The following is a 26,285-nucleotide window of genomic DNA, read 5'->3' as shown; positions in this document are numbered from 1 at the left end:
AGCACCCACCCACCCCATGCTAGATGATTTTCATGGTGTAAGGATACAACAGAGGACAAAATAAACATAATCCCTGCTCTCAGAGAGCTTTTACACTATTGAGTTTCTGAAGTTTTGACTGATTTGCTCACGGCTTACTTTGTATTTTTGCTTTCATGTTGAAAAACCTCTGGTTTTCTGGCTTTATTAAGACCAGAAGCTATTCTTGTCACTATTTAGAACTGAGTAGAACCAAGAGTCTCTGGAAAAGAATGCGCGGAAAGTCTGCCCTTGAGAGGTTTCCAAGCTGAAGACACTCCTCAGAGCACTTCCCATGAGTCCAAAAGGCTCATTTACTTCCAACAATTCATGGGAAAGAAGACAGCCCCCTTATCTTTGGTCATAGGACACTTACCATAATCCTGAGTGACAAAGGATTGCCCTCAATGTCAACTGCATCCATCTTACAGAAATCAACAACTCTTGCTTTTCACCCTTTCAAAGAATTTCCTGGTCTGGTTTGGCCTTTCTGTGCCACATTCCATTCCAGAACCCCAGCTAAAATGTTCTCAAGGGCTGACCAGAGATTCCTCCTCCTTTCTCTGTGTTGGTACAACTTGACCGCTGCTTGACATCAAGGTCAACTGAAGATTGGGAACAGTTATGTAACTGCATTGTAAATTGAATTAGTGCTGTACACGAGCCCAGACCACGTAACCAGGGCAGCTCCAGGCAAGCGCAGCAACGTGTCCCCAGGAGACAGCATCAATCGCAGGAACTGCTTGCTGCTGAGAGGAAATAATGTATCACAGGAGAAAAAGAACACAGCCCATCTCACCCCAGTGCCTTCAAAGTCTGGGCAGACTGCTGCCCTGTCACGTGGGGAGGAAGACAGAGGTATTCGGTGCAAAGGGAGATGGTGTACATTGTCAGCCTGGCTGTTGAGCACTGACTGTAGCATGCATAGGATACACATTATTAGACTGAGAGAAAGAAGTTATTTTTAAGGTCAGAAAAGACACCACCCACAGAGGAGGAAAAAGGCTCACGTGTGGAGGAAAGAAGCCTCTGTCAATCTCCTGTGCCTTGGGGTTTGGACAAGAGAGACTTTGCAGGACCATCCCCCTTCTACTGATGACCAGTTGTTTGGGAGAGAATATGTGCACACAGGTCTTAAAGGCTAGGGCTGAAACATTTTGTGACACCTGTTATGACCTGGAGACATTCTCCCCCAAAGTGAGATGTCATGCTAGAGAGAGGAGAAAATAGTAGGTGGGTTTTCTTTACTGGCAAATGAATACAGAGGTAACTTTTGGGGGGAAAAAAGGTACCTGGATCTTATCATGGCCTTGGTATATGCAAACATGACCATCTTTAGAAGAAGGTGAGGAAAGGGGCGCCTGGGTGGCTCAGTTGGTTAAGCGTCCGACTTCGGCTCAGGTCATGATCTCACAGTTCATGGGTTTGAGCCCCGTGTCGGGCTCTGTGCTGACAGCTAGCTCAGAGTCTGGCCAGATTCTGTGTCTCCCCCTCTCTTTGACCCTCCCGTGCTCATGCTGCCTCTCTCTCTCTCTCTTTCTCTCTCTCTCAGAAATAAATAAAACATTAAAAAAAAAAAGAAGAAGAAGAAGAAGAAGGTGAGGAAAGGCAGAATAATATAAGGCTGAAAGCTTGGCCTGTGTAGTCCAGATGGGACCTGAGCACAGCTCTATCTCATACTAAGTGCTTGATGTGAGGCCACATTCTTAAACCTCCTCCTCATCTGAAAAAGACAATCATTACAGTACTGACCTCAAAGGTTTTTGTGAAATTCAATAAAGACACATAAGATAGTATCTGAAAATTAGTAGCATGAGGACTTGCAAATACTAACAGTAATAGCTAATAGTTATTGGATGTGCTAAGTGGTTTACACATATTAACCCATTTATTTTTCATAGTAATCTTATGAAAGACTGAGAAGTTTAGTAAATTGCTCAAGGTTGCATATTTAGTCAGTGGCTGAGGCAGGATGTGAAGCCAGGCAGTGGCTCTAGCATTCTTGCTCTAATACAGGGTTGCGTTAATGAAGGGATTAGGGCTTGTCAGTGGACAGAAGGGGCCAGGTGGGAACAGAATAAGACAAGCTCCATAACTCTATGAGTCGTAAGTCTGAAGAAGAATTCATTAAAAAGACCCCTGAAATGATGGGGCACCTGGGTGGTTCAGTTGGTTAAGCTTCTGACTCTTGACTTCAGCTCAGATCATGATCTCACGGTTTGTGAATTCAAGCCCCGCATCAGGCTCCATGCTGACAGTGTAGAACTTCTTGGGATTCTGTCTCCCTTTCTCTCTCCCCCACATGCTCTTGAGCTCTCTCTTAAAATAAATAAAAAATAAAGTTTAAAAAATAAAAATAATAAAATAAAGTAACTCTTGAAATGAATGAACATTGATTCTATGGACCAATCTCCTCTACTGGTTATTCTTCTGTGGGTCCATTACATGGTTATGACTCTCATAGTTCCAGTTTTAGCCCCTTCTGTTCTCCACCTGTGTACTTTGCCTGAGTGAACGTTATATCCATATTAATGCCTTCAAAATATTTCCATATGCCTACTAGTTATCTTGCCTCTCATCTTCCCTCCTCAGATCTATCTGTCTCTCACACTTGTACCTCTAACAAAGGCCTGGATAGCTCTGTGACTACCTGACAGAGCCTCGCTGAGTTTCTCACCAGCAGTGGGGGGAACGTGACTACCATTTTTGAAGATCTTCATCAGCCCTGAAATGTTTTTGCCACGTGGTAGGTGGGAAATGGTGTTTGACTTCTTTCACTGGCACCTTCCTGACAGCCAGCAAGATCACAGCCCATCTGTCACTTACCTACATTGCCTTCTCTGAACTTCATGTCTAGAAAGTATTAGTCTTTTCTTCATTTTAAGAAATTCTTTTGGTATATTAGGAAAATAAAGATATTGTTTCACAAATACTTTTGTGTATTAGGTACCTTAAGATAATTGTGTAACAAATGCATTTCCCAGTATATCTTAAATTTTCCTTATGTCTTTTCCTACAACATGTTTTAAAACTTTGTGTCCAGGTAAGTGCTTCTCTTAATGAGTCAGCATTTTTAGCTCTTCAAAACTTATGTCCAGGGGCGCCTGGGCGGCTCAGTCGGTTAAGCGTCCAACTTCAGCTCAGGTCATGATCACAGGCTCATGGGTTCAAGCCCCGCGTCGGGCTCTGTGCCGATGGCTAGCTCAGAGCCTGGAGCCTGCTTCAAATTCTGTACCTCCCTCTCTCTCTGACCCTCCCCTGCTCATGCTGTTTCTCTCTCTCTCAGAAATAAATAAAACATTTAAAAACGAGAACAAAAATTATCTCCAGCTCATGATTATATAGGCATCATCTGCCAGATTTTCTGGTAATATTTTTATTGTTTCATTTTTAAACTTTAGCTACACAGTCTGTCTAGTTATTGTAGTTTCCCATTTTTCCCCTTCTAGATATTTCAGCAGTAGTCATTAAGTAAATGTTACTTCAGCCATGAATTAAAATGTCATCTTTGCCATATATTAAGTTCCCATGAGCACTTGGATCTGTTTTATCTTCCCTATTCAGTTCCATTATTACATACCTTTTTGGTTGCTATCATCATAGTTATATGTATATAACAAATACTGTTTTATTATCTGGCAAGGCAAGTTCCTCAGAGGTATTTAGTTGCCCTTGTCTATTTTCCACCAGAATCAGCATGCTATAGACATTCCCTCTAAAAGTGTGCTGAAGTGGCAGTCTTCTCTGTGTGAGCATGATCAGAGGATGTTCTCTTTCCTTATCCCCAGGCTGAGACAAAATGACAAAATATATAGTAATTTAGGAGGCCATAGTGCATTGTAGTTCAAGGCATGAACTCTGGAGTCAGAATGCCCAGGTTTGCAGCCCCACACCCGCACCGATTAGCTCTGTGCCCTTGGACGAGACAGTGATCTTATCTAACCTCAATGTCCTTATTACACAAAGGGAGAGCAAAATGGTACTTAACTATCTAGGCTTGTAGTTAAGATTAGATGAATTAGTATGCGTGAAAATCCTTAGCACAGTACTTGGCAAATTGTAAGTGCTCCATCCGTGTTGACTGTTACTGTTGATTATTCTGCCATTCACTGTGCCAGGCCCAGAGATACAGCAGGGACTGGCAAGATCACTGCTCTTGTGGATCTTCCACAAACCAAGTAAATAAACAAGATAAGAGCAGATTGTGAAAATCCTATGGAGGAAATACACAGCACGTGATGGTGCCTGAGAAAATGCATCTCTGGGGAGGTGACACTGAAGCTGCCACTGGATAAATGCATAGTCAACAGGAAGAAAGTACCCAGAAGAGGAAAAGTAGGTACAAAATCCCTGAAGCAAAAAGGAGCTCACTGTGTTCAAGAAACAAAATAAAAGCTGAAGTGACTTGATTATAGTAATAGGGGCCTTGGCTAGGCTGGAGCCAGGCTTGCCTAGTTCTGGTGAGTAGAGGAAGGCAACGCCCATTGCCCACAACTCTGTCTTAATCCATTGGTTTATGCTGGGGATAAGGAGCATCCTGGAAGTGAAGTCTGTTCACCACTGAGATTCAGGCATCAAATGTGTCAAGTAGATAGAGGTGGCCACAACAAGGGAAGACAGTTTTTAAAAGTGAACCCAAACCAGAAAAAAGCCAAGCACTGCTGGAGAGTGAAGGTTCTAGACTAATGCTAAAGGACACCAGAAGTCATCCTGACCCAGGCACCCTGTGTTGTGTCTGTTTGCCTGGAATAAAGGTGCCCAATGAGAGAATTGTAGCATTAAATACCATGGTATATCAGGATCCAAACATCCCTCCCTAAGGATCCCACCCCAACACCAAGCTAAGCTTAAAATTTGAGTCTCTTCCTCACACTCTGCAGGAACAGTGGCAACATCTCCTGCCCTGAGGCACAGCTGTCATCTTCCAGTTTCACCACATTGGGCACCATGGATTTGCAGCTCTGAGGAGTGTCTGTCATAATAAGAATACAGTTTTAAAAATAAAGTTTTGGGGCATGAGGGTGGCTCAGTCAGTTGAGCATCTGGCTTCGGCTCAGGTCATGATCTCTCAGTTCATGAGTTCAAGCCCTTTGCCGGGCTCTGTGCTGACAGCTCTGACAACGTTTCAAATTCTGTGTCTCCCTCTCTCTGCCCCTCCTCCATTCATTCTCTATCTCTCTGTCTCTCTTTCTTTCTCTCTCTATCTCTCAAAAATAAACATAGAAAAATAATAAAGGAAGGAAGGAAGGAAGGAAGGAAGAAGGAAGGAAGGAAGGAAGGAAGAAAAAGCAAGCAAGCAAGCAAGCAAGCTTGGATGGCCAGTATTTGCAAGAAATGGCCAAGCCTGATTTAGGCGCCTACGAATGCATGCCCAGGGATTCCTGGAAATATGTAGAGAGGGGTCTGTTAGACTGGTGTTCTCCATGAAGCAAGTGTGTGTTCGGAACCACCATACACATTTGTATACTGATGTTAGAGTGGTCACATTACTGGGAACTTAAAAAATATCTGTATATTCATAGTTGAACTGCAGATCCTTTTGGATAGATGAAGACTATCAGGCCATCACATTTTCCTTTGAAGACAAGGGATTTTTTAAATCCCACCTTCATTTTGTTTCCTTATTGGTCTTCCTAGAAAGTAATCATGAGAAAACAAAGGCTGATATTTAAAAAAATAGACCAGAAGTGTAAGAACTGTACTCTCAACGTTATATCTGAATTATGCAAGGATGGCCTCCCAGATACCCCACAGAATGGGTACTACGTTACTCCTTAGAAGCCCTCCCTACCCACCACCCAACTGCTACACTTGGCTGTGATACTAAACCTAAGAGGAATTTAACATATCTGGCATGGCATAGAGACATATTTTGTTGCTAAAATTGCTTCTCTGACATCATTTATCAGTTACCCTTGATCCCCAGACCTCAAGAAGTATGCTTTTCCTCATAAACAAGCACACATGCCGATGATTATTAGATTAGCTTATTTGAGTTTCGAGAGCTGAGGACTGCTTAGTTCATCTTGGTCAAGTAATGTTTGCTGAATAAATAGATTTATTTTATACTCTACACTGTATTTACAAATTCCTTTCATTATCTTTTCATTGTCTTTTTTTGACCTTCTCAAATACCAGGTAAGAATGGAAGACAAACCAGCATTATTTTTATTTAACAGGTGAATAAAACTCACCTTAGAAAGGTTAAGGGACATGCTCAAGATCTTGCTCCTAGGAAACGGCGGAAACAGAAACTGGATTCATATTTTCTGCTCCAGAAGTGTCTATTTTTCCCATAGAGTTCAGACATTTGTCATCTACCCAACAACAGTGACCACCATCATTTGCTGAAAAATCCTGAGCTCCTCCTTGCAGCTTGCACGGATACTTACATTTCATTCTCAACTTCTCATCTTCCTGCTCCTTTCCAGACGTGAACACTATGCTGACCACTAAACGACATAACGAGAAGTGGTCAGAGGTGGAAATAAGGTGATTCGGGCTTTTCAATAGGGCCTGCACAAGTGCCAAAAATCAAGTACAGGCTGTGCTATTTCTCCTGGAGAAGCTTACATTCTAATATCACTGTTTGAGGACCTAACCAAGAATACTCCCCCTTGAGTTGCCTGACATGCTGGCCAGTTCAGTGGCTCTCCCACGGTGGATGGCAGTCCAAGGGAGTGCCTCTCAGAGTGTGTTTTGTCATCTGAGAATTCCTTGGGTCCTAAATTGAATTGAATCCATGCATTTGCAATTGTCTCATGCATTTCCTTACTATCTCCTCTTCTGCCCTGGTTTGGTCTTTTTCCCGGTGTACAGACCCTTCGTAGCTCTAGAAAGACAACCTTCTTTAAAGACCTGGATCTCTTATCAATGCCCTGTCTGGAGCCTACGGATTTCAATCCTGAAGCAAGTGGGAAAACCAGGGAGATACATTTAATGTTGCATTACCACCTGAGGCCTTTTCTTTTTTCACATTTTCAACAGGGATTCAATGTACATCTAGAGCTTAATTGGACAACAGCTTTTCTCTTTCTCTGTCCATTCCTGCTAGTACGTCAAGCAATGAGAAGTCAGGTCACTGCCAGGTTTGTGAGGTAAATTTGGGGGAAAGTGGGAAAAGGGGAAGAAAGGCCAAGTCTTATAAGGTGCGATTTAATTTTAAAAATGCTTATGCTGCTCTTTGTAAGAATATCCATTTAACTGGATTTCTTTCTTGCTGACGAAAGAGGCAATTGCTGTATATAAAATAAATCTGATTAAAACCCTTTCTCTGTTCCTTTCAAGGTAAAGGATGCAGACCCCAGGAACAGAACACATCTGAATTCCCAGCATGTGCAAATGATTGTTTATGGGATGTCTGGTGCCAAGACCCACAGAAGGTTCTTGTACTGCCCTGTGAAAGTAGAGGGAATGGAAAGCTTTTCCTTAGGCATAAAAAGTTTATTTTATTTCTCATTCTCTTTCACAGTGGTAGCTATTACTTTGTAATTTTGTTGGCATTTTGTTGGCAGCCCAAAATGACAGAAATAATATCCCTTGCTTACAGTGTGAAGTTCTGATTCATTGTGTTTAGCTCAAGCCACCACATATAATAAAGGCAGCAGCTGCTAGACCTTCTGCATAGTTCTAAACTGGAGCAAGTTCCTTTAAGCAAGTTCTTAATCAGAAGGCTGAGTGAGTTCAAACCCTTTCCTTTCCTCTCTCCCAGCAGGGTTTTTAGAACACAGCAAATAGTAAGAAATGAATACAGTTTTCATAATTATCATCGATGTTTCTTCTCTTCAGCATCCAACTGAGTAAACAACCTCTTTTAGGCCAGTCAAGTGCCGTTTCATAGAATCCTATCTGCATGGTGTTATCTGGAAGGCAGGAGATCATGAGTCATAGACACAGGGCAATGTATCCGGCCTGAGATAACCAAGTGTCTGAGAATGGGAGCAGTCTCCCAGGATGTGGGTCAGGTGTGAGGAGCCACCAGGAGCCAGGACCATCAAGTCAGTGGTTTAGTCCAAGTATGAAGTCAGCAGTCCAGGCAAGCACACAGAGCTGTGGGTGCATGCAGATGCTAGTCGTCAAGAGGAGCGGTGTGCTGGAAACAGGGATGCACAGGTGCTGACAGACGAGGTGGTTCAGGCTGCCAAATGTCTGAGTAGATGGTCACGAATCAGGGGACCCGTGGTAGCCACAAAAACACAACGAAGGCAACGTGAGAGTGACTTGGTTTCCATAGCAGAAGCCACCTCTCTGCAGCCAAAGGACTTTCATATGCTGCTCCTGTTAAACAGAAGAACAGTAGCCTTGCACGGCGTGATGAGAGCCCTCAGATGTGGACAAGCAAATTGGACCACTGATGCCAAATATGGCCTTGGGTGGAGAAACGCCTTCCTGAAAATATAAAGGGTGAATTCACACATGCTTTACTCAAAGCAGTTAATAAGTAATGGAATTATGAAGAAGCCTAAACACTATGATACCATGACTGGCTTTCAATGTGGCCGTATAATTACCGCTGAATAAACCAAGACTCAAGTAAATGTACTGATTTACCTGAGGAAGCAGAACGAGGAACACAATATGGGGCTTCACACCACTGATTATCCCATGTGGAACTATTTAAGACTCGAGCCAGCTAGGTTGATCCTTTTAACCCAGAATTCTTTAGGATCTGTGTCTTAAGGGGGATCTGTCTGTGGTCATTTTTGGTTTATCTGTCCAGGGTTTACTTTTTCACTTGGTGGGAAGTCAGGGTGGGAGATGCCAGCCATCATCAGTGCTCTCCTTCCTACCAGTGCCAGCACCTTGTAAGGCACTCACAGGCCCGGCATGAAGCCTGAGAGTTACGCTCAAGACAGCTGGAGATCCAGATGTCATATGTGCCCCAGTATTAGAGAAATTGGCGCAAGGTGTCCCGGACACAGCCTGTGCTGTCTGGACAACAGATAGGAATAACAGATCGAGTTCCTTAATTGCGCACAGTGATTATGATTTTGCAAGAGAGGCGTATATAAACAGCTGAAGAGAGAGGTAGTTGGTGGGTGATATTGAGTGATAAAATAATATTAATATCGATGGTGAAATGGTGGTGATTTTAAGGGCGGTAGTTTTAATTAAAGGAGGGAGGAGGAAGAGAAGAAGACATGCAGGATCTAATTTTTATGTAATAGGCAGAACAAGCTGGAATTCATCCTTGAGATAGGACTTCATGACTCCCGGCGGCAGAGACAAGGTCTTATTACTGGCTTCATGCCCAGCGTCTTGCCCTGTACCTAGCCCTGCATAGATGCGCTATTAACATTATAGAAGAGAAAGAACCAGCGACCATGACCCATGACCATGCCTGGGATGGTGTACAATCAGCGTGAATTCTGTCTCACTGGGTGGCAGAGTCTGTAGCATGGACTTGAGATAAACTGTGGTTTGGCCCTGGTCCATTCTTACCTTGCTCATTTGTTTGAGGCAAGCAGTTTTTGCCTCATTGACTTTCACTGCTCATCAGGTTCCATTAGCCTATTCATTAGTAATGGCTTCATTCCCTTCCCACATATTCTGTCTCCTGAATGACATTTCTTTGCGTCATTAGCACGGACCATGATGGTGGTGTAGCAGCGGAATGTGGCATTTCCAGCAGGGCCTGCTGGCTGGCAAATAGCAGTCTGTCTCACACCAGCACTCACAGGGAGGGAACAGCAATTTTAATTACAAAGAACTCAGAGCATTGTCAAACTGACATTACAGTTCTAGTCTCTTTCACTCATTCTCTCTCATGCACAAACATACACGCACCACACTTTTTCTTTTTTTACAAATAGTTTATTGTCAGATTAGTTTCCACATAACACCCAGTGCTCATCCCCACAAGTGCCCTCCTCCATGCCCATCCCCCCTCCCCCCCACATCCATCAGTCCTCAGTTTTTGTCAGCATTCAAGAGTCTCTCATGGTTTGCCTCTCTCCCTTTCCCCCACCATTTCCGCCCTTCTTCTCCCCCTTGTTCCTCCGTCAAGTTCCTCCTAATCCTCCTATACGTGCAAACATATGGTATTTGTCCTTCTCTGCCTGACTTATTTCGCTCAGCATAACACCCTCAAGGTCCATCCATGTTGCTACACATGGCCAGATTTCATTGTTTCTCATTGCCATGTAGTATTCCATGGTATAGATAAACCACATCTTCTTGATCCATTCATCTGTGGATGGACACTTAGGCTCTTTCCATGTTTTAGCTACTGTGGAGAGTGCTGCTATGAACATTGGGGTACATGTGCTCCTATGCATCAGCATTTCTGTATCCCTTGGGTAAATTCCTAGCAGTGCTATTGCTGGGTCATAGGGGAGTTCTATTGTTAGTTTCCTGAGGAACCTCCACACTGTTTTCCAGAGGGGCTGTACCAGTTTACATTCCCACCAACAGTGTAGGAGGGTGCCCGTTTCTCCACATCCTCGCCAGCATCTAGAGTTCTCTGATTTGCTCATTTTAGCCACTCTGACTGGCGTGAGGTGATATCTCAGTGTGGTTTTGATTTGTATTTCCCTGATGAGGAGGGATGCTGAGCATCGTTTCATGTGTCTGCTGGCCATCTGGATGTCCTCTTTGGAGAAGTGTCTGTTCATATCTTCTGCCCATTTCTTCACTGGGTTGTTTATTTCTCGGGTGTGGAGTTTGGTGAGTTCCTTATAGATTTTGGATATTAACCCTTTATCTGATATGTCATTTGCAACTATCTTTTCCCATTCCGTTGCTTGCCTATTAGTTTTGTGGGTTGTTTCCTTTGCCGTGCAGAAGCTTTTAATCTTGATGAGGTCCCAGTAGTTCATTTTTGCTCTTGATTTCCTTGCCTTTGGGGATGTGTCAAGTAAGAAGTTGCTGCGGTGGAGGTCAAGGAGGTTGTTTCCTGCTTTCTCCTCTAGGGTGTTGATAGTTTCGTGTCTCACGTTCAGGTCCTTTATCCATTTTGAGTTTATTTTTGACACGCACCACACTTTGATTCTAGAATGCCTTTCTCTATTACGTCAGGTACTTCCAATTCCCTGTTCCAAATATGAACCCATTTTTGTGACCCCAGACCCGTTGTTTCTCCAGATTTCCTTTTCCCTCCAGAACCACGCTCATCCCAGAATCATCTGTGACTCCTTGCTTTGCTCTTCTCTACATGTGACCAGGCACCAGGATCCAACAATGCATGAGCCCTTCCCTTCTGTCTAGGTCACTGTCACTGCTCCGGCACACCTCCCTGTTAGCTTTCACCTGGTTCTCACCCCTGCAGTCTTTGTGGGCTTTAGACTTCATCCTTCTAGCTCCTCCTCTTGGGGACCATGAGGGTACAGAGTGGAAAGGTTATGAGGGAATACAGACTCCAGGCATTGGAGCGAAATTCATGATAGCAAACATTTATTGAGCACTTGCTAGGTGCCAGGCACCAATACTGCCATGACCCCACTTAATCGTCACAAAAACCCAAAGGTGGGTGCTGTAATTATCACCATTCGACAGATAAGAGCCAACACTAAGAAATGTTAACTGATGTATACAGTTCACATACTAGAAAGCGGCAGAACTGGGACTCAAGCTGGGCTTGTCTGCTTCCAAAATACTTGTCATTTTCATGACAACCTCCCACATGTCTAGTTGCTCCAGGACAGAGCTTCACGATCACCTGCAGGGCTCATTAGAACACCCTCATAGTTTCTGATTCAGTCCACCTGGGGTGAGGCCAAGAGTGTGAGGATTTGCATTTCTAACAAGTTCCCAGGTAATCCCGATCCAGGGACCACACCTAGAGAGCCATCGCTGAAGGTGGCATTTGCTTGGAGTCCTTTCTCCCCAGGCACAGCATGCATGGATCAAAATTCAGATATTCAGACTGGTTTCAAGTACAGGATCTGCCATTCACTAGCTCTGTGTCTGTGGGCCACACGATATAACCTCAGTGAGTCTCCTTTGCCTTTTCTATAAAATGGGAATGTTTGAGGACTGGAAATCATGTGTATAAAGCTCTAAGCTCTGCTACTGGCACAGAGTAGATTTCAATAGTTACAGCTGTTTACAAGAATCTGAAATGAGCCCTTTTAGTTTATTTCTGCCTTTTCGTTTCTCTCTCTCTCACTGTCTTAACACTTTGCACTTGATATTCCTTTACATTTGAATTTTGTTCTCCGGATCTTTGCAAAGCTCTTCCTCACCACTGGGATTTCCACTAAGATGGACCGTCTCGCAAAGGCTTGGTCTAGAGGAGAGAGTCCCTGAGCATATGGGCATTGTTTGATTGGTGGGTAGATTTGTAAGTACTGATCGAGTTTTTGGAATGATCACAGATCTATTCAGGTCCCTAGTCTATAAACAGTTTTCAGTTTTGGCTTTGAAGATAATTATTCATTTTCCTAAGTTTTCAAATGTATTGGCATACACAGATTCACTGGTTATGATATTAACATTTTTTCTAACTTCTAGCTATCAGTATTCTAGCCCTTTCACTTCTGTTTCTTTACACTCTTTTTTGTTGTTCATCCTTGCACAATTTGTCTATGTAATTAGTCCTTAAAAGCCCCACTACCTGGTATAATCTTTGTTTTCTATCTATTTCTATGTTTGATGTCATTTCTTTTTTCCTTGTTTCCTCTTTCCTGTTGCTTAAGTTGGATGCCCAGATCTCTATTAGGGTTTTTCCATTTCTTTTACAAGCTTTTACAGCTGTAAATGTCCCTTGGCTTTCACATATCTTCTCTCCTGATGGGTTGTTTCTCATATGTCTTTTAATGCATTTGAGCTATTTGAGCAACCTAAATCTGCTGGAATTCAGGAGGGCCTCAATTCAGACTGAGTAGAGGATTTTTCTCTGGTTTTGGCCAGGTGCCCAGGGCACTGACCATCCTGGGTTAATTTCTCGGTTTAGGGTTTCCCAGCTCACGCAGGTGGTACACATTTAAAGCTCAAAACCACACAGGGGCAGGGCTGTGTGGTGAATTCTCGGGAGAGACCGTTTTTTGCTTCCTCCTGGATTTAAAGCCAAGACAGAAATTCCTTCGTCACCTCCTTCAGAAGGTAGGTGGAATGTTTCCTATCCCATCCTTTCTGTGAGTAAGTAGTACTTCAGGGCCCTGACTTTGTGGCGCTTTTCAGTTCCCGTGTTCCTCCTCGCACAGCCTCCTCAGTCTTTGTCTCCTTTACCTGGTGAAGCCATTGAAATGCCATATTGGTAGATGGGAGATTCAGTGCTCCTGTTATTCTCAATTATTGTTTGCTTATTATATTTGGTGTCTAGGGGTTTTCCTTATGGTGTTGCTTGTTTGGCTATGCATACCACAGGGGGAAGAAATCTGTACTCTGACTAAACTATGTGTGTGTGTTGATGTATAAAAAGAGGTTATTTTCAGACTAGTTTACCTTATCACTGGAAATCGAGCTAGCCTTAGATTCTTTAGTACCTTATTGTCTTTTATCTTTGTAGTACTCACCAGTACCTGAATTTATCTTATTTATCTATGTGTTTATTTTCTGTTCCTCCTCTTGCAGTTAAAAGGTAAATAATTTCATGACGAGGATTCTCTTTTATCTCCTGATGTATTTGGTTATCTAGAACAGCTGCTGGCATGGAGTTAATAAAAATTTGTTTATTAATATCCAAATACATTATGGAATAGTCATATACTGGACTGTATCCTGTGCAAAATTGTAAAATAAATACATTAAAGCATTAGTATAAAAAGTATCTGTGAAATAATAAGGTGGAAAAGCAGATTATAAACCACATGTATAATTTGAATTCCATTGTGTGTATTCACTGCATGTGTGTGTGTTTAAAACTATCTGGAAGGACACACACACACACAGACACACACACCTTAACTGTTTATTGCGGGTTAGTGGGCTTTTGCATACTTTCTTTTTCATCTTCGTATTTTACACTGAGCACAGATGATTGTATTTTCTATAATCAAAGGAGGGGGGAAAAACATTGTTAAAAGTGTGAGGTATTTGTTTTGTTAGTTTCAAGATGTCTCTTGCAGAGGAAGCTTCATTTTTGTCCTTCTCCTAAAGACTCAGCTTTAAGTAAGTGTATTCATTTCCACTTTTCCTGCAGGCAAAAATGAGCCCCTTTCAGGCTGCTGCTTTGCTACTCCTCCACTCAGTATCAGGGTGTTTTCTTGAACAGTAGTGTCTTTTATCTTATCATTACACACACCACATTTATGTAAGCATCTGTTGGTGCTCCAATTAAGTCTGTTCTAGATTTGAGACTTTTATCAACTCTAGTTTTGTTACCCTTGCTTGGTGGGAAGAAAAGTTACCAAAATACGTTGTGCGTTGACTTGTGAGAGGGAAGGGATGTCACAGATCCTTTTCCTCCTCTCCACTACCATTTTGTCAGCGTACATTTTGACTCTGGGTCAGGTGTCCTCTATCTTTGTTCTAAGAATAGCCAAAAATACTGTGAATTCATCCTCTTCTTTCACAGTTGCCTACAATTTACATCAATGATAAAACTGGGAGCTGGAGACAGAAGGTAAGAATCAGTTTCTGCCCTTCAAGCCCACAGAGATGCTTAAAAATATCATAACGATATGGTGTCATAAGTGTTATGTGTGAAACGCTTGGAGAATTCAGAGACCGTGCTTGTTGGGTGATTGAAGAGGAAGCAGTGATTTGCCTACTGTTTACTTTTCAGCCTTCCCCACCTCTCTTAACCACTTTTGCTGTAGCGACACCAACATGGCACTAGCATCTGCAAACATTGACCATGTTTTATGCTCTTTTTTGTCCTTTACCATCGAGCTGGAATTTCCCCTTTGTCTGTTTTCCAGGCAAATTGTTACTTACCCTATACAATTCAGATCAGGCATCAGCTCCTTCAAGAAAGTCTTCTTAATAGCCTGTTCCCAGGCAGGTTGGTTTTTATGTATTCATTCCTTCATTCATTCCTTCATTCAACAAGCATTTATTGAACACCTTCGGTGGACCAGTCACTGTGCTAGATCCAGAGGGACAGTGGTGAAAAGAAAAGGTGCATCCTGTCTCCATGGTTCTTAGCTCCTAATAAGTGAGATGAGATGGAGAGCAAACAGAACAATCAGGCCAGTGAGGTTGGAGCTAGAGGAAGGAAGAGTCATGCACAAAGCTGGGAGAGCCTGTTCTGGAAAGGGAGAAACATGCATAAAGGCCTCTTCTTGCTCTTAAAGAATCCAGTATTTCTCTGTAGTTTAGCTTTTACCTATTCTGCTGTAGGTCTCTGCTTAGAGGTCTTTCCTCTCAAACTGAACCCTGAGTTCCCTATGGAGAGAAAGGACGTCATTCACGTTTAAGTCCCCGTTGTTTAGGGCTTGACACATTGTCACACTCAGTATATGCTTGCTGAATGAAGGGTTAGGTGGATAAATGGATGAAGGGAGAGGCAAAAAAGGAAGGTGGAGGTAGTTGAGTGCCCTGACAGATGAAGGAAACCATGTTTTTCTTTTAGAATGGATATACCGAGGAAAGGCACCCCAGGCAGAAGCAATAGAATTTACAAAGGGAATTTACAAACATACTGAGTTGAGAGAACAAGAAATACTTGTCTAGAGACGAGGAAGAGAAAGTGGGAGAAGACGTAAAATTAAAGATAGACAAGAAGGGAGGGCCCTATCAGTAATGACCCTGTGTTACTTTATGGAAGATAATGCTAAACCAACCAGGTACTGAAAAAGCGCATATACTACTTTGATAATTGTGTAAGTGAAAGTAACCCTAACTGCTAAGCCCCCAACATCTTAGCTTAAGAAAATTGAGATTCAAGGGGTGCCTGGGTAGCTCAGTCAGTTAAGTGTCCCAACTTCACTCAGGTCATGATCTCATGGTTTGTGGGTTCAAGCCCTGTGTCGGGCTCTGTGCTGACAGCCAGCTCAAAGCCTGGAGCCTGTTTCAGATTCTGAATGTCCCTCTCTCTCTGACCCTCCCCTGCTCACGCTGTCTCTCTCTCTCTCTCTCTCCTAGAAATAAATAAAACATTTAAAAAAATTTATTTCTGAGACAGAGAGAGAGAGAGAGCAGGGGAGGGTCAGAGAGAGAGGGAGTCACAGACTGAAACAGGCTCCAGGCTCTGAGCTGGCAGTCAGCACAGAGCCCGTCACAGGGCTCGAACCCATCAACTGGGAGATCATGACCTACGTCGGACGCTTAACCGACTAAGCCACCCAGGCGCCCCTAAAAAAAATTTTTTTTTTAAGAAAATTGAGATTCTTTTCTGGCTGATCAAATCACTTCTTTTCTGGAAGTGATTTGGGGATCCGTTCTCCTTTTCTGGTGTGGCCCCTCTAATCGACACAAGTTCAGAGTACTTTGCTTCTATCCAGCCAAAAGGGAAAGAGCGAGGGCCAGAGAATGGCAGTGTGGTGGGGCAAGCCCTGAATGCGGTCTGTGACACCTCTACCCACACTCTGTTGGCAAGAATTCAGTCACAGGGTCACACCTTGCTGCACGGAAGACTAGGAAATGTAGTCTAGCCATGTGCCCTGGAGAGAGGTTTGCTGAATATTTAGCTGATCTCTGCCACATTTGTCAGAGACAAAATGGGCTTATCCAGGACCCTTGTGTTAGGTGTAAAGTAAAATCAGCTCCTGGTTAACATACAGTTCCTTGCAGAGGATTTACAAATGTTTAATTTGATACTGTCACTAATACTTTGTGCCGCCTTTTTGTATATGAACACATGATTTCCTTAATCCTAACAAGGAATTGGAAGTAGAAACCTTGAAGTACTGGCAATCCATATAATCCTTATTATAATAATCTATAGCAATACCTGTAATCCTTAAGTGTAAGGGCTTCTTTCTAACACATTTCCCACTTAGGCGGAAATAAATATATAAATCAGTTTTTCATCAAATAATTCTGGGAGATAGATGTATCCTGTGGTGTTAAAATTATTTTAAACTATATTTAAGAGGAGCTGTTCTATTAGGAGTCAGAGAGACCATACAAGAGAGAACAGGTGAAAAGAAAATACTAGATGGTGGTGCTCTTCCCTAGACTCAGGCTTTCTCAGTTGGAAACCAAGTTTCCACTACATCCTAATTTTGATCACCTCGTGTTGTGTCCTGCTACCCGTTCATGTAATGGAATTTCATAACCGGGTAGAAAATGCTCTTGATAGAGGTTCATCTGAACCTTAGCACACACATTGCCTGTGCCCTCGACCAGTCCTTCCGCTGTCATCTCCTCTTCTAGCTCCACCATAAAATAAAAACAATAAATGGCTGAGGGGAAAGAATACATAAAACAAGAAAATACATTTTTGTTGTTAGCACGTGACTGTCGTGTCTCAGGGCTACCTTAGTTCCCTTCTGAATATTCAGCTCTTTGACAGTAAAGTCCTTCTGGGCAGGACTTTATCATCATAACCAATGTTGTAGGTGCTAAGTGTGGTTCTTGACCGGAACTCAGTGACACTGGAAAGCAGATGAGTGGCATGGAGGAAAGGGCACTTGTGGGGATGGGCACTGGGTGTTATATGGAAACCAACTTGACAATAAACTATTTGTAAAAAAAAAAAGGAAAAAAAAGAAAACATTTAAAGGTGATAGTCTAGTATGTGTAAATTGGCATTGAAATCTCAATTTTAAAAGGTAAATATCTCAAAAATGAACTAGTTCTAAAAACTAGGGTATTCTCTCTTTGAAACTCCAGCATTATTTGAAACTCCAGCATTATAACAGTTTGGACCTACTTTTAATAAAATCCATAAAAGCACATTAGTTAAATGTATGTAAGTATAGAGGAGTATTTAAAATAATAGGTAAAAAAAAATCTTAATAGTTTGATTTGGGTGTAGAGTTTAAGACAGGTTTACATTGTTTATCTTTCAATCATTTCAAAGGAGTGTTTATAATGAGTTTATTATTGCCATCATAACTAACAGGTTTGCATTGTTTAGTGTTGAGTCATTTCAAAAGGGTGTTTATAATAAGTATTTATTTTTGCAATCATAATAAAAAAGTAAATGTCATAAAAAATAAGGAAAAATGGAGAAACTTTCCAAGTTTTCTTCAGTTCTTTTTAGAACACAATCCTGATCATTTTTCTGTACTAGGAGTAGCACACATTCAACCCAGCCAACAATGTGTCTACCCTCTAGACACATCTCTGGCTTTTCTTTGGACCAGCATACTTGGTTCTTCCTTGGAACTCTTACTTCCATATGCATCCTTTTGGAGTTGGAATGTGTATTCGAAGCTATATCAGTAAAATCTAATTTATCTGGCCCATTCTTGTGCTTAATTGGCATTTAGTAATTGGACACTTTTTGATGGATTGTTATACATTCTAAAGGCCATTGATTGAACTTGGGAGAGCTTCTCTGCTGGGAGGTAGACATCCACCCCAGGTCATAAGGGGACAGGATTTGGCCAAAGTGATCTGTCCGTATTACTTTCTGGATTGTTGCTTGTGTACCTGACTGCTTGCTGGTGACATTCACTGAGATACGTTACTCTGGAAGAGGAAGAGCTTTCATGTGGGGTGTTGGGGATAGAGTTCATAAGTCCAAGTGTGTACCTAATGAGCTTGATAAGTCTCTGGGATTTCAAGGAAGGATGTCAAGTCAGCAGATGGATATATGACCTGAAGTATCTAGCCTGGATCTACCAATTTGTACTTCATTTGCAAATGGGGACAACTTGAGGTTATTAACCTGGATGATTTCTCAAAAGAAGTTAGCATTGAAAAATGGAGGATTGCCTAGTACTCAACCCAGTGAAATTCTAGCACTGAGTGGCATATTAGTGGAGAACTGAGGCCGCAAAGGAGGCAAAGAAGTGTCTTAAGATGTAGGAGGAAAAGTCCAGAGAGTACTAGGTCTCAGAAGCCAAAAGAAGAAAATGTATCAAAGAGTGTGTTGTCAAAAGTTCAAAAGGTGCTTAAAGCTTGGATAAGGATTAAAAATATTTGGATGTAGAAACAAGTGGTCACTGGTAAGCAGAGCAAAAGATGAAAAAAATACTGAAGTGGGGTGAAGAGTAATAGGAGGTGAAAAAAGTGGAGTCCCTGAAAGTAGGCAGCTTTTTCTAGTACTCTGGCTATAAAAAGGGATGAGAGAGATAAGGAAGAGGTGACTGAAGGACACAAAATCTAGTATGACTTTTTTTTGTTTTTATTTTTTGGTTTTTTTTGTGGGGTTTTTTATACAGTGAGAGAGTCTAGATAGTGACTTAAAAATTGCTCAGTATTTGGAGGTACTACTGAATGGACTTTGAGTAACAGGCTAAGATTCACTTTTTATAATTTTTTTTTATGATGGATACTTCTCTAGGGACAGAGGCTAACCTGGAGATTTTTATCGCTACCTGGAGTGAACAGGCTCCCAGTGCGATGCAGGTTTACAGACCGGTTGCACATTAACTTGTATTGTAGCTAATCCTTAAGGATTACCCTAATTAATATTTCTTGTTTATTTGAAATAGCTAACCTTTTGAGTGCTCTCTGGGCTGGTGTTAACATGTTTCAATTCCTCCATTAATTAACTAATGAGTTAAGTAGAGGGATTGTGAGGTGTTTGTTTTATGTATGCCTGGGAATCATGATTTTTTACATTTTTGAAAGTTATGCTTGAATGATTGGGAGGCCAATTAAAAGAGGAGAACTGAGAACAGACAAGCACCAGCTTTATGAAGATGGAAGGGATATACTTAGAAAGACGTAGGCAGCAGAGCCATAGAAAGATGGGTGAAGTATGTCCAAGCAGAGCTGAAAAAATCCAAGGAGACATGTGAGCTTCCCAAACACCAAGCCATCATTATGAATTTAGGCTTTTAACTTGGAAGCATTCAGAATTTTCATTATGCATTCATTAAGAAATGTTGGGCAATACTTACTTTAACTGAATAAAGTGAAAAAGAGACTTTGACTCAGAGGAAAAGCTGAATAAAGTTAGGGCCCTCCAGATACATCTGAGAATGGGAATCCAGATGTAATAGATTGGCTTAACTAATCGTGTCTTTAAATTTTCGAATCAATACATACATTTCTGAGCAGGGTTCATCAACTTCATCAGAGCATCTTGATGATTTCAGAGCTTCATCACCTCTTATGACCCAGGGCTAATGTAGGCCATGTTCCACACAGCCCAGGGATAAAGTGGTCATTATGAGAACAGAGCAGATGCACTTAAAGGCAGCAGCACGCCATACCCGGAGCTCCCAAAATAAACTTGCTTACATAACATGTAAAAACCTCCCAGTTACTCCCTCAGGTTCTCTTGGCAGAACAGCTGATTTCCACCAAGAGGAAATATTCCATTATCCAAGATAAGGAGCTCCCTCACTAACATTTCTGTCACTCCTTTTTTTTTTTTTTTTTAATTTCTAAGAGAGAAAGAGAGGGCAGTAGAGTGAGCAGGGGAGGGTCAGAGAGAGAGGGAGACATAGAATCTGAAGCAGGCTCCAGGCTCTGAGCTAGGTGTCAGTCAGCACAGAGCCTGATGCGGGGCTCGAACCCAAGAACCATGAGATCATGACCTGAGCCAAAGTTGGATGCTTAACCGACTGAGCCACCCAGGCACCCCACTCCTATATTGCTCTTTATGAACTTCCATCAGAAAGGGTTTTGCGGGGCTCTTTTTGCTTTTTACATAAATGCCAGTTGTATGAATCAAATTGGTCAGTGAAAACAAAACTCACTGGCTCGCCTGTGAGTTTCCCCACTGAGAATCTGACTATCTTGTAAACGGCTCCTAAGAAATCATTCGGACATTGCTTATTTGAACTCTGTTTTATGGGCATTGGCCGTCTTTTGCTGCAATCTCTAAATGTTGTAAATTCATTTGGACCAGGGATTTGGCTGTTTCCAAATTTTTCCCATTTCGGTGTTCCCTCAGGCAGAAAGCAAAACTAATGTTTTTTGATAACAGGAATTACAATGATGAAGAAGACCAGAAGGTACGAATACACTAGGGGAACGTTCTGATACAGCCCAGGGCAGGAGTACTGCTCATGATCATGGCTAGTGACAGGACACAGTTTTGGAAGCAGCGTCCGATCCAGTTGATGGATTTGGGCTCTGTTAACACTAGAAGACAGGCTCTTCCTGCATCTAAACTTCTATGGATTGCAAATGACTGGTTAGCCTAGAAACGTGGTTATAGTGTTTGACTCATTTAAAAAAAAAAAAAAAGGACTTTCTGATTGGCTTCTCTCTCTCTGTATAAAATCCAGATTCCCTCAGCATACTTTATCATTTGCTCTCATAATTCATAGTAAACATAAGGAAGTCAACTGTTCTATGTGTTGCTACATAATACTAAGGAGAAATCCCCTGGTGAACACCAGGGGAAGGATCTGACCTTCCACTGCTCATGCTGTCCCTCTCTCTCTCTCAGAAATAAATAAAGAAACATTTGAAAAAAAAAAGAGTGCTAACATGCTGTAGAACCTGATCTTCCTGTACCTCTCTGTATCTTAACACATGCACAACTTTTTTTAAAATAATTTTTTTAATGTTTATTTTTGGGAGAATGACAGTGTAAGTGGGGGAGGAACAGAGCAGGGGAGACACAGAATCTGAAGCAGGATCCAGGCTCCTAGCTATCAGCACAGAGCCCAATGCAGGGCTTAAACTCGAGAAATGTGAGATCATGAACTGAGCCGAAGTCAGAGGCTTAAGCAACAGAGCCACCCAGGTGCCCCTGCACAACTTTTTACAGACTAAGAAACAGAGGCTTGGAGATGTTAGGTAACCTGCCTCAAATCACATAACTGGCAGTTGCTAGAGTACAAATGTGAATCTCAGGCCCATCTTCCCCCACAGCCTTACCCTTCATCACTGCATCATGTTAGTCACATAGAAAATTAGCAGTTAGCCTCCTCTGGTCCAATCTTTTATGTAATGCACATATGTCCTTGATGGGCACCCAGGACCGAATCATCTCTGCACTGTTGCCTCCAGTAAGTCTGAGGCACGGAAGAGCTTGGCGTTTCTTAAACTGGGCATGCTTACCACCAGAGCATATACATTCTTAGCAGCCATTTGTACCCTGAAGACTGTCATTAGCTATAGTCTAAACATGACTTCTTTGCTTGCTTTCTTTTTTTAAGTTTATTTATTTATTTTGAGAGAGAGAGTGAGCAGGGGAGGGGCAGAGAGAGAGAGAATCCCAAGAAGGCTACACACTATCAACGCAGAGCCCAACGCCAGGTCAGACTCACAAACTGAGATCATGGTCTGAGCCGAAACCAAGAGTTGAATGTTTTACTGACTGAGCCACTATGGTGCCTCAAAACATACCTCTTTTTCTGGACACTCAGTTATACTAAAAAGGTTGGAAGAGAAATTCTATTTTTATACAAAACAAATATAATATGGGATTAGTTGCAACACTGTAAACTATGAGACCTCTACAAATTAAACAACTATATGCTGCAAGACCAGAAGCTGCAAATCCCACCCCCACCCCAGCTGCCATGGCTGGCACCACCAGTAGGGTTCAAATTCTTTCTTATGTCTCTAGAAGGATTTCCAAGCAGAAGTGTCACAAGAGCTGGTTTAGTGAACTCAGTATACTCTTGCGAACTTGAGTCCAAGGCTCCTACCCTATCGATTCTACCAATCAACGTAGTGTTGGTCAAGCTCCTTAGCCTCTTCAGATTCCCATTTCCTTTATCCATAAAATGGGAATGACCGTGCCAACCTTACAGAATTGTTAGAATTAAATGAAACAAGTGCAGAGTGTCCAGCACAGCTCCTGACATCATAAATATTTGAGAGCCTCCTTTTCATCTTTCGCTGAAACCCATCCCTCCCTAGAATTCATTTTCCTGGCATCTGAGAGGCTCCCACATGGGATCCAAGATCAGGTCAAATATTGGGGCACCTGGATGATAGAGTGTCCAACTCTTGATTTTGGCTCAGGTCATGATCTCACTATTTGTGGGATGGAGACCCACCTTGGGCTCCATACTGACAGTATAGACCTGCCTGACTCTGTCTCTTTTCTCTCTCTTTCTCTCTATCCCTCCCCTGCTCATCATGCTCTCTCTCATTCTATCTCTCTCAGATTAAATAATAAAAAAAAAGCGCCAGGTGCTTAACCAAGTGGGCCATGCAGGTGCCCTAACACAGAATTTTTCGTCCTCTACTTTTACCACCCTTGATGAGATTCAGTTAGTGACCAAATAGATAGTATGAGTCTGAAGTGCTGTTTGTATTTTCCCTGCTCACCTCTTTGGCCATGTAGGCTTTCTCACCAAAGAGCTGGCCGCCTTCCCACCTGTGAGAGCTGCGTACTGGCTGTGTACCACAGAGCACGCATCTGTTTGCCTGTTCCTCTCTTACTGTCAGCAGGAATACATAAGCAGAAGGCATCTTGGGTACGTCAGTAGAAACACAAGGAAACGTAAAGCTGCCAGTGGGGTGTAGTGTCTCTAGAAAGATGACTTTATCCTTTTAGTGGTGATTTGTAAATGTGTACAGCTGGGAGAAAGAAGTAGCTCTTAGATGCTGGAAACACCACTCTTATTTGGAGCCATTGCAAACTGCTCAGCTTAGTTGTCTAGAAGCTTCCACTTTCTGATTTAGGTTAGGGGATCTGTTGGCCATTGTCAGGAGTGTGGAAAGGGGTTTTGCAAGCATGGGCCCACACCTCATTAGCAGGTGCCTCTATCAGAAATTGCATCCAGATGCTGTGAGCTCTCCTTACACTGATAGAGGTGGCACAGGAAACTGTGTCCAGGTGGACCCCAGGCTGTGCTTCGGTCTCATGGATGATAACACCTCTCTCTCTGAATCCCAGGGGATGGCTTGTTGGGGTGGAGTTACAGGGTTGGTGAGTTGAAAACAAAAGAAAACAAGCATATTATTATGATAATAGAATGTGAAAGGAAGGAGGTGAGTTTGAGAGGTGTCCTTTGGGAGTCATTTGACAGCACTGTCACATGTGATACTTAAAGCGTTTCCTTTTTGCTCAAAAAAAGAGCCAGTTACCCAGGTGGTGACTGGGTAAGGTTTCTCAGCCAGCACCTTTTTGGCCTGATGCGGAAGCAAATAACAATGTACATCTCTTTGTTTCTTTCAACAGCCACCTAGGTCACTGCCTGATCTGACTACCTCCTCTTTGTTCTTTTCCTTGGAGCACAGGGTCAGCACCCTTGGACTTGGTGGTCAAAATCTAATGTCCTTGATGTCCACAGCTGGAATTGATAGGCCTTTTAGAATACCCCTGCATGCATTTTGATTTCTCGGCATATTATAAATCCAGTAGAATGAACTGTTTAAAAAACTGCTCACAAATCCAAGAACACTGGAAAATAAAGAAAGAATCTGCCATCAGCCAGGGCTATTACTTTGTTGCCTATGCTCCCAAAGTCCTCTTCCCTCTGTTTAATGAGCAAACGGTTCAAGACAGCCCTGTGGAAGGAGTGCGTGCCACAGTAGCCATTATCTTCTTTTTATCCATAAAGTCGGAAGATAGGAAGGAGAATGCTAGAGTTAGGAAGGCTGCTGCTTGAATTTGGGATTGGAACCCTTAGTCCTCCTGGCAAGAGGGTGGACTTACCTTTTTTTTTTTTTTTAATGTTTTATTTATTTCTGAGAGGGAGAGACAGCATGAGCAGGGGAGGGTCAGAGAGAGAGGAAGACACAGAATCAGAAACTGGATCCAGGCTCTGAGCTAGCTGTCAGCACAGAGCCTGACGCGGGGCTTGAACCCACAAACCGTGAGGTCATGACCTGAGCTGAAGTTGGATGCTTAACCCACTGAGCCACCCAGGCGCCCCTGGACTTACCCTTTTAAGCCTTTTATCTCTAACCCAGCCACTTACCCCCTGCAGTGGGCTTTTCTCTTAATTATATCTGCCCACGTTTACCTTCTCTTATTTACATATGTGCGTATTAAATTGTACTTTAGAAGGGATGAGAGGCAGAAGGAGGACTTAAGAAGAGAAAATATTCATATCGTAAGTCATTATGTCCTCACCAGCTGGAAAGAAAATAAAGAAACATTTAGAAGGTCTTTTTTTTTTTTCAGATGAGTTGAAAGAATGTCCCTGTGTGGCTTGAATGGCAAGAAAAGGAAAATATTCCTCTTTCAGTGGGTACTTCCTCTACTTTAAGTTGGCAAGAAAGGCTTCAATAACAGGTTGTACAGAATGTTACTTCAAAGACCTGGATTTGGGCACCTTGGATACTCTGGCCACAAACTGTATCCAAAAATGATTTAACTTCCCCAGTCAGTGATGTGTACACATGGCACACACACCGTTAACCACACATGCACACAGTGTATGAATTCCCACATTCCAGACTGCTCATTTGAGCCAGAGAATTTTTGTTTTCACAGCTAAAAAAAAAAAAAATCAACTTTGTAGAAGGATATGTGTGAAAACGCCAAAGGGAGGATGAAAATCAGATGCTTTTAAAGGCAGGGCCTCAAGTTCTTTGCTGAGATCTTCCGTGTACTTCCATGCTTTCTGTCCTCAAAGGTAACCAGGAATCCTGTAGACATAGAGGGGAAAGGGTGTGATAGGAGGGTCCTTGGTACTTCGTTAAGGTGGTTATGAAGTACCTAAATCTTCAGAAGGAAAGGCATTTTCAACTAGTGCTTACGGGCATAGCATTTATGCAGCACTTAATACTTTTCTAGATCATTGTTGCTCTATGTTCAGCTGCTGGGATTCTTGGAAAAGAACGAAACCATTCCCAGCACAATGAATTCCCTGTTAGCATGACTGAGCCTAGGGAGAAAAATATTTTTTTTCAGCCTAGTGCATTAATAGACTCACAAAAAGATTTGCTGGGGACATGGAGTGGTAGGAAGGTAATAGTCTGCATCACAGTTTTTATTTTGATAAGTCCCTGGTGTGAATTCCCATGTTTGAGCCAGCTTCCCAGTGACAGAATTAACACATTCTCTCCTGTTCCTGTCACAGCACAGTTGGGTCAAAATGCAAAGGAAACTCTGCTGCCTTTTCTGGAAATTGCTACACATGGGATAAAGTAGGTTTACTGATAAGGTAATTGCCAGCCTTAGGAATTTTCTGTTCATGCTAGTTTGGCAGGTTTTATATATGCCACTGCTTAGGAATCCCCATATTGGGTGTAGTTTAGAAAACCTTTTATTGACTAGTGGGCTATCAAAAACTTGCATCAAGCTTTCATCAGAAGCATAACTAAGGAATGCCTTGTATACTAGGGGGTGGTTGTGCCTTTCTGTTATTCTTGATTTGAATGCTAAGTATTTAACTTAGAGCCTGTATTTGCCACATGAACCATTGTACTTTTTAATTTGAATGGACATGATGATTATTCAA

Source organism: Crocuta crocuta, unplaced genomic scaffold (assembly GCF_008692635.1).
Source record: "Crocuta crocuta isolate KB4526 unplaced genomic scaffold, BGI_CrCroc_1.0 scaffold383, whole genome shotgun sequence".
Lineage (NCBI taxonomy): Eukaryota > Metazoa > Chordata > Mammalia > Carnivora > Hyaenidae > Crocuta > Crocuta crocuta.
This window is presented reverse-complemented; position numbering follows the sequence as displayed.